This window comes from Zingiber officinale, chromosome 9B (genome assembly GCF_018446385.1).
Source record: "Zingiber officinale cultivar Zhangliang chromosome 9B, Zo_v1.1, whole genome shotgun sequence".
NCBI classification, from domain to species: domain Eukaryota; kingdom Viridiplantae; phylum Streptophyta; class Magnoliopsida; order Zingiberales; family Zingiberaceae; genus Zingiber; species Zingiber officinale.
The window spans coordinates 111,600,496-111,610,563 of NC_056003.1; the positions used below are offsets into that span (position 1 = coordinate 111,600,496).

At 35.0% G+C, this 10,068-nt stretch overlaps 2 long non-coding RNA genes across 2 annotated transcripts; both read left to right on the forward strand.

Annotated features, from left to right (window-relative positions):
* The first annotated feature begins 4,474 nt into the window (after positions 1-4,474).
* On the forward strand, positions 4,475-5,881 carry LOC122025236. Its single transcript, XR_006123631.1, has 4 exons — positions 4,475-4,524; positions 4,678-4,881; positions 4,976-5,072; positions 5,804-5,881. It is a non-coding gene; the product is annotated as an uncharacterized LOC122025236 (long non-coding RNA).
* A 1,314-nt stretch (positions 5,882-7,195) lies between these two features.
* Positions 7,196-7,587, forward strand: LOC122024725. The gene is made up of 2 exons (XR_006123501.1): positions 7,196-7,240; positions 7,395-7,587. It is a non-coding gene; the product is annotated as an uncharacterized LOC122024725 (long non-coding RNA).
* The last annotated feature ends 2,481 nt before the right edge of the window (positions 7,588-10,068 follow it).

The window sequence follows — 10,068 nt, forward strand, 5'->3', positions numbered from 1 at the left end:
TGCATATATCCAATTAACCTAGGTGTATGGTTTTGACCAAAACCCACTGATCGACCTAAACATGTTTGATTACACCCATTTGACATGTTGTGAGTTTTTGGTGTTGCAAGGAGTTAAATTGTGCCATCCATTACTTATTTAGGGCTCTCAATTGTTGTCCAACGTTACGACAAGTTTCTGCTTTAATGTAGGTCTGATATCATCCTATATCAAGCCTACGTTGGGCCTGATATTGGATGATATTAGGCTGATATCAGGCCCAACATGGGCCTGATATGAGATGTTATTAGGCCCAACGTGATCTTTGGTTAAAACTTAGATTTTACAGCATATATACCTTTTCCTTGCTCAACCCTTCCTAGTGGTTGAAAATATGCAAAATCACAAAAATCCTAGGTCTATTAGTCGGATTTATCACCACCACTGATACATTATGAAAATCTAATGTACACCATATCTAACGATACTTGGTCTTTGCTAAATTAATATGTACAGCAACACTTGATTATGTTTGCTAAATTAGTTTTTAAATTTTTTATCAGGGACGATCATAGTATTGAAGAAATTTTCTCTGACATATGGAATACGCTTGATGAAAATTCTTGTAGGGGACATGGAGCTAATGTAAAAGAATTATCCAGAATAAATATTCCATCGTCTTCTGAGTATAGTAGTGTGCAGAACACAAATAGAAATACAAGCATTTTGACATTTGATTTAAATGAAGAAACAAGTATTCTAGAAGATGAGGTTTTGAATCCTTGTACAACACTTATTAATTACTTTGAGCCTACTTGGAGTGAGGAGGTAGAGCATTATACCCGAATTGAAGAGGAATTACAATGCAATATAGATGTACAAGAATTCTTAGTTGATGATATGCAGATTGAATAATATGAAATTCCCCTAGAGCAGTACAGTGACTTAGAGGAGTTCCCAATAGCTAATGATCCATATATTATAAATTTTCGATTGCTTCAAAGGCCAATTGAAGAGGCAACAGATGAACATGAATTTTGTGTTGGACAGATTTTTTCGTCTTGACAAGAGTTCAAGAATGCACTTGTTAAACATGCCATGGTTAAACATATGAGATATAATCCAGTTGATACTCGAAAAAATAAAGTAAAAGCCGTCCATTTCAATTAACCATGTACATGGAGAGTAGTTGTTCGGGGGATGTAGAGTTCACTGTTACGAAATATGTAAAGGAACGCTAATGTGGCACTATTAGGGAAAGTGCTGATCACCAAGCATGCTCTTCCTCCTTTGTAGCGTTTTTTTTTGGTGAAGAGCATTTTCTTGCTAATGAACAATACAAACCAAGTATGATTATATTAAATATAAAAGCTAGGTTTGGAGTGACCATATCATACAGAAAAGTATACATAGCTCGGGAGAAAAAGAAAGTCTTTGGAGATTATGACCAAGCATATAGAGATCTTCCACTATATATGCGTGAGTTAAGAGTCAGGGATCCTGAAACCTATGTGGCACTACACAGGAATGGAGATAATCAATTTCAACATTATTTTTGGGGTTTTGGAGCTTGTAGAAGAGTATATAGGTCTTATCTACGCAAATTGATTGGAATTGATACCACACATCTAAGAGGGAAGTATCCGGGTGTGTTGTTGATGACTACTGCAATTGATGCTAATGACAATGTCCTCCCAGTTGCCTTTGACATTGCTGAAAGTTGAATGTGGGTCTGCATGGAAGTGGTTTTTGGATCATACAAAGAGATTCTTTGCTATTGATGCACAGTCAATTAGTATAGTATCAGATAGACATCATGATATTATAACAGCAGTAAGGAAGGTCTTCCCAACCGCCCATCATGTTTTCTGTTGCCACCACATGTCTTGCAATATGGTAACAGATATTGGTAGTAGGTCAACTTTAGGCTTGTTTTGGGCAGCCTACGTTGGGCCAAATATGATACCGTATCAGACCCAACGTGGGCATGATATATCTTATATCAGACCCAACTTGGGCCTGATATTATCCCATATCACGCCCAACGTCATGTTGAAATCTATCGTCACGGTGGAGCAACCGTTGGAGTCCTCACAACACCACAAACTCACGAGGCTTAAATGGGTTTAATCGGAGAAGTCTAGGTCCATGGTTTTGACCGAAACCCACTAATGGGGCTTCAACACTTATATTTCTTTACATTCCCATTCCCTAGCAAGGTTTGAGAGGAGACAAGCTAGATATGGTGTTAAATCTTGGGTCTAACCAATACAAATGAAGTTCTTGCTCCGTGCCAGTTGGCAAGGAACATGTGAAACTTATAGATTTCCATTCAATGAACAAAAATACACACCTGTCGAATTTTAATTTATGAGGAAAACACCTATCTTACCACCAATTTATTTAACTGTCAACAATTAGTAAGATATTTAGACTAAATTCCAATAGAATTAGAAATTTCCAATCACACGTTTAAATTACTTCACATCAAGTACTCGACCTATAGCCTATTTGAATTTCTAAACTAATTCACGAATCACAATACGTAACAAGTTTTTAGTATATAGAACGGAGATATAGCCTCAGGTTTTAGATATCGGGATCATCAACTTGGATTGTAATTGGTTGAACAAACCGATCGAGGTGCAAAGCAATCAGGCCTATGTTGGGCCTGATATGATACCTTATCAGGTCTAATGTGAGTCTGATATTATCCCATATCACGCCCAACATTATGCTGAAATCTATCATCACGGTGGAGCAATTGTGGAGAGCTTTAAATCAGTAATATATATCATCGTTGGAGTCCTCACAACACCACAAACTCACGAGACTTTAAATGGGTTAAATCGGAGAAGTCTAGGTCCATCGATCGAAACCCACTGATGGGCCTACGATACTTAAATTTCTTTAAATTTCCATTCCCTAGGAAGGTTTGGGAAGGGAGAATGTATATATGGTGTCAAATCTTGGTTTTAACCAATACAAATGAAGTTCTTGCTCCGTGCTAGTTGACACGGAACATGTGAAATTTATGAATTTCTATTCAATGAACAACAACACACACCATGTCGAATTTTAATTTACGTGGAAAATACCTACCTTACCACTAATTTATTGAAACTCTTAGTTACTTTGGATTTCCCAAATTACATACCTAGTTTATATTTCCAAACAGACCTTGTAGACTTGAAACCATTGTCGGTCTATTTGGATTTCTGAAAAATCCCATGTTTTTTGTTTTCATAAGATATAGTGTGAAGTTATGTCTCTTTTCCAAGATTTGCACCACTATGTTATTGTGATTTTTTTTCACTAAGCAATAATATTATTATTCCTGTGACAATTTAGTATACACATCTCATATCATACATACCATTGTATTTTACAATAAATACTACGTACCTTTACATTCCCTACCCAACTATTTAGCTCCACAACACTATGGATAATTAATCCAATGTTTTACAGAACCTGCCCTCAATATTGATACCATTACATCAATTCTAATTTTTTTCATGTCTCCTTGTTTAAAGTCCATCTTCAAATCGTAAAGAAGACATCGAATGTATTGCATCACAAAGAAGCCACAGTTAACGTTGTAAATGACATTAGCAATTTAATCTTTAATATTCCAGCTCGATGGATTTCTTATCGAATTTTATCACGATTAGCAGTTTTTCCTTTTGTTATTATAGTTACTAATAAAACATGAAGAACCTGTTGCAATCTTTTTGTACTCGTTATCTCATTTGATTGGGAGAAATATTACCTGGTTTTAATTAGCTTGTTTGCTTTTCTTACTATAAAAGCCTGTAGGACTGGAAAGATCGAAACATTTAAGTACAGGAAGATTGACTCTTCACAACTTGTTACAATGAAATCTTCAAGGTACTCAATTTTATCTTCCGCTTATCACCAATTTGACATCTGAGTTACTCATAAAAATTAGCCATTATTGTATTCTACTGAATCTCTTTTAATCTGTCAGCACAGTTATTTATTAATTTTATTCATGCGCCTCTTAAGCTCATTTCATGCCATGATTATTTTTTCAGATACGTTGGACTTTTGCTTCTTGGCTTCTTGATTTCTTTCTGATGCATATGTTTCTAGGCACCAAATCAAATATCATCTTCTCTGATGTTTATGCAACAACATGTGCCTGAAAGGAGAGATTCACTTGCTAAATCCTGGAGATCAATGGCTAATCCATTGTCTGGACAGTGGCGTCAAGTTTCGCATATGTGGAATATGACAATGCAGTCTGATTTGCAACAAAGATTATCACATGAATTTGATAGACCTAGTAGATTGAGAAATTGGCACCTGGAGGTCTCCATTTTATTGCAACACACGAAAAGAAATTTCAGCCAGTGAGAAAATTTTCTACTGACCTTAATAACATTTCGCGAGATGAATACATTCATGGGAATGTAGGTTTGGAGTAATTTCCCTCTCATAAAAAATATTATACATGACTAATGCTGACATTTTGACAAATTTCTTACTGGAGAAAATCATCCTATGTCTACAAGGAAATCAGTAAGTGCAGACCCCTGCTCTACCAGTTCCATTGTAAACTTTGATGCAAAATCAAATTCATCTATCAAATAGCAACAATTACTTATTGCAAAAGAAAACTCGTCTATACTTATTGGCCTCTCATCTTCCTTTCCATCATCAAATGGAGTAAAGGATCCGATGAAGCTTTCGCTACTCCATTATCAAAGCAGTTTTACCCACAGTGTGTGAATGAAACTGAACTGCAAGCTCAAATGCGCAATGGAGAACTCGAGTTGATGTTTATCCACGGACACAATTGCTTCCTCGATAGTGGCCTAGGATAACAAATCAAGAGCTACAACAAATATCTGGCGAGTCTCCTACTTATGTGTTTTGGTTAGTACTTATCACTCTTACCTTGATGTACTTATTTATGATGCTCTTCCCTATCCCTTCTGTGTTACTGAAGTCTTTATTTAACTGTTAAAAGTCTACAATCCTCCATCACTCCCTTGTTTGAAAAGATGTTAAGTGCTAGTGATGCTGGGCAGATTGGGCGACTTGTGCTTCCAAAGAAATGTGCAGAGGTAACTTCATCTTTTTAGTATTCAATACTAGAAACTTTGGCCACATTGTCCTCCCTTAAGTTCATGAAACTATGAGTCTCTTTGTTATAATTCTAAAATTTGATGTTGCTACAAAATGGCTGATTCTCCAGCAAAGTTTGATGATGCCTAACTACAATAGAGCAATACGTTTCAGGCCAAGGGAATTAGATCTCCTTAGAGTCTACTTTTTCCTACTTCATTATTGTTTTAGGACTGGCCATTTGAATACCTGAATTATTTATACAACATATTATTTGTTTCACACTATACTTCACAGCTTTTAAAAATAGTGGCTTTATGAACTTTTGAATGACATTAAACTCATTGTTGGTTTCACTTTGCATGAAATACATTACATAGCTACTGGATGGGGATCTAATTTTGTTAGCTATATACATAACAAAAATAACAATTTATTTTACTGACATGGATACTATTGTGCCGTTGAACTCTATGAAAGGTTATATTGCTAATAATATCCAATCCTTTTTAATTTTGTTAAATAGAGTTCTCTTTTGTGTCCCTCCACCCTTCAAACCATCTTAATCCATTTCATCTCATTTTATCAAATTAGCTTTAAACATGTGGACAAATGTTAGTTTTTGTTTGATCCACCTGAAGCTTTTATTAAGAGAATTACTTTAGTTTCTTTGATGGTCTTCTTGTTGGCTATTTTTTCATCATAGTCATACTTCCCTGCAATTTCTCAGCCTGAAGAACTTCCTGTAAAAGTTCAGAATGCAAGTGGAAAAGATTGAATATTCCAATTTCAATTTTGGCCTAACAACGGTAGGATGTATGTTTTGGAGGGTGTTACACCTTGTATTCAGGCAATGCAACTGCAAGCAGACACAGGTATTATTCTAATTGATTTAGATGATGATCTCTTGCACAAAGATATTGCTATTGATTGCTTCTTTGGTTTCTCCAGATAATCCTTATTAGTCCTTGAGATCAATGGATGCATTATTTACTATTTCTTTATGTTGGTTATATTTGATCTTAACTCCTCTATATATCATTATTTCCTGGTTTAGTTTATCATCCTCTTGCATCCACTAGTCATCATGACATCAAATATCAAAGTTCCCATGTATGTTGTCATAGGGAAGATGTTTCTCGTAGTGGTTTCAGTTTTTAATTTTAATTTATTGTTTCACACTAGGTGTAGTAATGTTGTGAAGGTAACATATGTCAAGTTTTACATATTTTCACACTAATTATTTCTCTTTAACATTAAAGGAAGCACCAGTACTAGGGAAGAGGACATACATTACCTCAGATCAAGCGTGGTATTCTTTCTGACCTATCTTCCTAATTTGTCATGTTCTTACTTGTAATTTTTTTGAAACTCATTTGGTAAGGTTTTTATCCCCAGTCTGATTGTAAAAGAAAAGATCCAAGTAAAAAATTGTTAGCATTATATATGTGATTAAAGATCACAAGGATGGATTGCTCAACTTTTGGAATATAGCTGTATTCCTCTCTGAAACCAACCGAAAGGCTGTAGATGCTCTGGGATTGAGCTTACAAGCTCAGCCGTACATAAATTGTCTCTGGCTGGATTTTTACTTGCATGTTTTTTTTTTCCATCTAGCATAATAAATTATACCATTTGTTTTTAGGGGTGAGCATTCGGTTAATTCAGTCCATAAATTAACCGAATTAACCGAAAACCGATTTAGTGTTGACTAACCGAATCAAATCAAAATTTTACTAAAACTGAATTAATCAAATTAGTTATTTCAATTAACACCGAATTAATTAAATTTGTTTAAAATAACAATAAAAAGAATTTATATAAAATTAATATCAAATTAATCGAATAAACCGAATTAACCGAATGCTCACCCTGATTTGTTTTATTATTGTCAGAAAGTTGTTTTCTTATGTTCACTCTTAAACATAAAATTATAGTTTCTAAACTTGCCATCAGAAAAAGAAGTTTGTAATTCTTTCCAACTAAACTCCCATTTGTTACAATGCATACATACGATTCACCGAAAGTGTGATATGCTTGTCAACAATTTATTCAATCCTAATCAACTGTTTGTAACTGTTTCTTTCAAATATGCTCAGAACATCTTGTTTTTCTGCTCAAGAGTTGATTTTGGAGCAGATAGCAAACATGGTCTCTTGTAAATCAGGTGTGTATTTTTTTCCCTCTCCGAGTTAAATAATAAGTGTTTTGTGATATGACAGTTGCAACTGTCAAAGATTGTAGCATCTATTCCTAGGGTTGGCTATATGGAGCATCCATACATTACAATTATTGATTCCACGTGTTTCTGTGAACAACAGGTGTTTCTAAGAAGTGCAAGGCTGAAAGCAAAAGGAGGCAACGTCAAAGTGTCAGATGAACTTGATACACTCCCGAACATTGCTATTCTTGTTTACAATGACAACTGCCAATCTTCCCAACCACAGACAAGGCATCCCCATCACAAGCCTAACAAATCTTCCGGTGATGGATTTAAAAAAGATTTATGAACTTTGCTGATGATGCGCTTCCACAGTCAAATAATACCCAATTTGTTATTTAAATACACGAGTGAATCCTCCGCTCTTAGGTAAGTCCTTTCCCACCTCTTTTCGTTCATCTGTTTTTGTATTTTTCATTTCAGTCGATACATGGCGGCTTTCTTGATCCTTCAAGTCATAGGCGGCGATCTGTAAGCTCTTTCTTTGATCATTTAGTATGGCGGTGATCGGTAAGTTTGTTTACTTTATTTCTTTGTTTGATCATTTGACATTCTGTGATATTTCGAGCCATGAGACAGCTATGCTCTTCATTGGTTCTTTCTTTGATATGTTTTTTGTTATGCATCGAGCCATGAGGCAGAGCTCTTCTTTCTTTCTTTATTTGATCATTTCATTTTCATCAATATACTTCGAGCCATGAGTCACGATGTTTTAATTTTCAGATCTTTCTTTGGATTTATTATTTACGTCTCCAGAGTTTTAAACATATTTCGAGTTTGTTAGTTCTTTCTAGTTGTTTGGAAACACTCGTTGGGTCAGAACTTTCATATATGTTTTGCCTACCTCATAATTCGATTGAATCCCTAAGTAATCCCTTTCCCCCTCATCTTGCTCACTTGCTTCTGCATTTTTTGTTTCAGACGACACATGGTGTTTTGAATTTCAGATCCTTTCCCTGTATTTCTTATTTACGTCTCCAGTAGTATATACTTTGAGTTTCTTGGTTCTTTTCAGCTGTATCGAAACATTCGCTGGGCCAGAATTTTTAGATGTGTTTCACCTGACAATAAGATAATTGGAATTGATTTAGGAATTACAAACTCTTGTATTTCTATTATGGAATTAAAAGTTAGTCACTTTGTTACCAGTATTTTCAGTTCATCCAAAAATTAAATTATTTGATATGCCATGCCGAATGCTAAAATTATAGAAAATTCAGAAGGAGCACGTACTATCCCTTCATTTGTAGCTTTTAGTCAAAATAGTGAAGTGCTTGTTGGAACCTCAGCACATCATTTGATACTTACGAATCGGAAGAATAATATTCGTGAGTGTCATATGTTGTCCTGGGTTCCAACAAGCACTTCACTATTTTGACTAAAAGTTACAAATGAAGGGGTAGTACGTGCTCTTTTTGAATTTTCTATAATTTTAGGATTCTGCACAACATGTCAAATAATTTAATTTTCGGATGAACTGAAAATACTGATAACAAAGATACTAACCTTTCCTTTCCATAATAGAAATACAAGAGTTTGTAGTTTCTAAATCAATTTCAATTATCTCATTACCAGGCGAAACACATCTAAAAGTTCTGGCCCAGCGGGTGTTTCATACATCTGGAAAGAACCAAGAAACTCAAAGTATATATTACTGGAGACGTAAATAAGAAATACAGGAAAAGGATCTGAAATCCAAAACACCATGTATCGTCTGAAACGAAGAATACAGAAGTAGGTGAGCAAGATGAGGGGGAAAGAGCATACTTAAGGATTCAATCGAGTAGGTAGGCAAAACATATATGAAAGTTCTGGCCCAACGGATGTTAACAGACAACTGAAAAGAACTAAAAAACTCAAAATATGTTTAAGACTTTGGAGACGTAAATAATAAATTAGAAGAAAGATCTGAAAATTAAAACATCGTGGCTCATGGCTCGAAGCATATGGATGAAAATGAAATGATAAAAAAAAGACAGAAAGAGAGCTCTGACTCATGGCTCGATGCATAACAAAAACCAGATCAAAGAAAGAAACAATGAAGTGCATAGCTGCCTCATGGCTCGAAGGATCACAGAATGTCAAATGATCAAAGAAACAAATAAAGAAATAAAGTAAGCAAACTTATAAATCACCGCCATGCTAAATGATCAAAGAAAGAGTTTATAGATCGCTGCCTAAGACTTGAAGGATCACGGAAGCCGCCATGTATCGACTGAAATAAAGAATGCAGAAGCAGGCGAACGAGAAGAGGAGGAAAGGACTTACCTAGGAGTGGAGGGTTCACTCGTGGGTTTAAATAACAAGTTGGGTGTTGTTTGGTTGTGGAGGCGCGTTATCAGCAAAGTTCGTAAATCTTTTTTAGAATCCATCACTAGAAGACTTGGCCCAATTAATGAAGGCTCAATACAGACAATGCATGTGCAGTTAGGATGTGCTTCTTAATTTTCTATAATTTTATCATTTTGCACAGGATGTTAAATAATTTAATTTCGGATGAATTGAAAATAGTGGTAACAAAGGGATTAACCTTTCCTTCCATAACAGAAATACAAGAATTTGTGATTTCTAAATCAATTTCATTTATCGCATTACCGGAAAGAATCAAGAAATTCAAAGTATGTTTAAGACTACTATTGAAGACATAAATAACAAATACAGGAGAAGAATCTGAAATCCAAAACATCATGGTTTATGGCTCGAAGTATATGGATGAAAATGAAATAATCAAAGAAAAAATTATAATATTGTGATTCCTAAAATGCCTTGTCCAG